The 2,462-nt window shown below is 45.9% G+C and overlaps 1 protein-coding gene across 1 annotated transcript in view; it reads left to right on the top strand.

The window, feature by feature from the left end:
• Positions 1–2,462, top strand: part of LGMN (legumain) — a 40,430-nt gene that overhangs the window by 21,556 nt on the left and 16,412 nt on the right. The window lies entirely within an intron of this gene.

Raw genomic sequence — 2,462 nt, 5'->3', positions numbered from 1 at the left:
AAAAAAAAAAAAAAAAAAAGAAATGTATTATCTCACAGTTCTGAGACAAGAAATGTGAAATGGCTCTCACTGGGTTAAATCACGGCGTTGCCTGGCCTGTGTTCCTTGCTGGCTCAAATAATAATTTGGATGGATGAGGGATCTCCTTGGAGGCTCCGCTTTCTCGTCTTTTCCAGCTTTTAGGAGCTGCCTGCATTTGTTGGCTCATGGCCCCTTCTTCCATCTTCAGTGCCAGCAAGGGTCAGTTGAATCTTTCTTACATTGCATCACTCAGACCCTGACTCCTGCCTCTGTCTCCACAGACAAAAACCTTTGTGATTACATTGGGCCCACTGAAGGCCGGGCACAGTGGCTTGCACCTGTAACCCTAGCACTCTTTATCAAGGTGGGAGGGTCACTTGAGCCCAGGAGGTCGAGGCTGCAGTGAGCCAAGATTGCACCTGTGCACTCCAGCCTGGGAGACAGCAAGACCCTGCCTCAAAACAAGCAAACAAACAAACAAAAAAACAAAAATTACATTGAGCCACTGGAATAATCCAGGAAAACCTCCCTATTTTGAGGCCAGCTGATTGGCAACCTGAAATCCATCTGCTATCTTGATAACCCTTTACTCTGTAATGTACCATAGTCACAGGTTCCAGGGATTAGGATGTGGACATCCTTGGGGGGCTGTTCTGCCTACCGCAATTAGTGTTTGAAGGTCATTATTCCACAGAAATGGGGACTTAAACATTTAACAATCTTTATACGTGTGTGTGTATATAATATTTAGTAACTATTTAAATATGATCTATGTTTGCTCTGGGCCTCTATTTTAATGATTTCTCTCCTGTCCATGTATGAAGCAGGATCAAGCTCTGGGGACAGAATGCCTGGGATCTTTCTTTTTTTGGGGGGTAGGGGGATGGAGTTTCGCTCTTGCTGCTTTTGCTGTTGGCTGGAATGCAATGGTGTGATCTCGGCTCACTGCAACTTCTGCCTCCCGGGATCAAGCAATTCTCCTGCCTCAGCCTCCTGAGTAGCTAGAATTACAGGCATGCGCCACTACACCCAGCTAATTTTGTGTTTTTAGTAGAGATGGAGTTTCACCATGTTAGTCAGGCTGGTCTTGAACTCCAGACCTGAGGTGATCCATCCGCCTCGGCCTCCCAAAGTGCTGGGATTACAGGTGTGAGCCACTGCACCCGGCCAGAAGGCCTACAGTCTTTCACTTGAGCACTGTGGCTTGGGCAGGTCACCTCACCTCCGGAGGCGGCTTTTTCCTTGTCCATAATAAAATGGGGATCATTACCTTTATCACGAAGGATTGCTATGAGAATTAAATAAGATAACACCTGTGAAGTCTTAGCACAGTGCTGGACAAATAGAAGCAAGTCAATAAAAATGAATTAGTTTTCCTATTTGTTCAGTCATCCATTAATTTAATCGCTCCTGAGTGCCAGGCCCTGGACTCACCCATTCAGCATTCAGCAGCTGTATACCAAGCACCTGTCTTTGTCATAAAATAAGTCCATTTGCTTGGGACATCCACAGACAGAGTGCCGGTCTGAATGTTTGATGAACTTTAGTTTTATCGCTGTGCTCAGTGTTGTTTAGGGTGTAGACCCAGTTGTTCAGGCTGTCTTCCTTGGGGAGGCAAATTGCTGGGTACATGCCTCTCTTTACGCTTACCTATGTCTTTGTTCTAAGAATGACAGGATTAAATGTAAGCAGACAGGCAACATTTTTCATTTCTGTCTTCAGATGACGTCCATGGCATGAAGTGGTAGAATGTTTCATCTGAGATAAGGAAGCAAGACTGTCTTCCCCCTTGCATGGACAAGGAGTTGCATTGGGAGCATTTTTTTCTTATTCCTAATATTGTCTTCCTTTGTATTCTTGTTATTTTTAAAAACCTAAGAGCAATTTCTCAATTCCTGAGTTGGACTTTTGAGTTTTCAGTCAGTTCTCTAAACAGTGACTTTGGCAGACAGAGTACTTAGATCAGAAGAATCCTGTGGGAAACAGAACTAGCTCTGTTGGCTTCTCATTCTAATTTTGAGGAGGGTAAAATCCATGCTTTCCAGAGACTGTTGTATAGTCTGAACAATAAAAATAAGTTACTTAGGACTTGCAGAGGCCCTTCTTATCTGTAGACTTGGTGGTGGTGGTGTGGTGGGGGTTTGGTGGTGGTGGTGGTGGTGTGGTGGGGGTTTGGTGGTGGTGGTGGTGTGGTAGTAGTGGTGGTGTTGTGGTATGTGGTGGTATGGTATTGGTGTTGGTTGTGTTGGTGGTGGTATTGGTGGTGGTGGTGGTGCTGGTGGTGGTGGAGGTGATGGTTGTGGTGGTGATAGTCGTGTTGGTGTTGGTGGTGATGGTTGTGGTGTTGGTATTGGTGGAGGTGATGGTTGTGGTGGTGGTGGTGTTGCTGGTGGTGATAGTTGTGGTGCTGGTGGTCATGGTGGTGGCGGTGGTGGTGGTGG

Source organism: Cebus imitator, unplaced genomic scaffold, assembly GCF_001604975.1.
Source record: "Cebus imitator isolate Cc_AM_T3 unplaced genomic scaffold, Cebus_imitator-1.0 Scaffold193, whole genome shotgun sequence".
Classification (NCBI taxonomy): Eukaryota; Metazoa; Chordata; class Mammalia; order Primates; family Cebidae; genus Cebus; species Cebus imitator.
The sequence above is the reverse complement of the archived record's forward strand: the minus strand, read 5'-3'. Positions and strand labels throughout refer to the sequence as shown.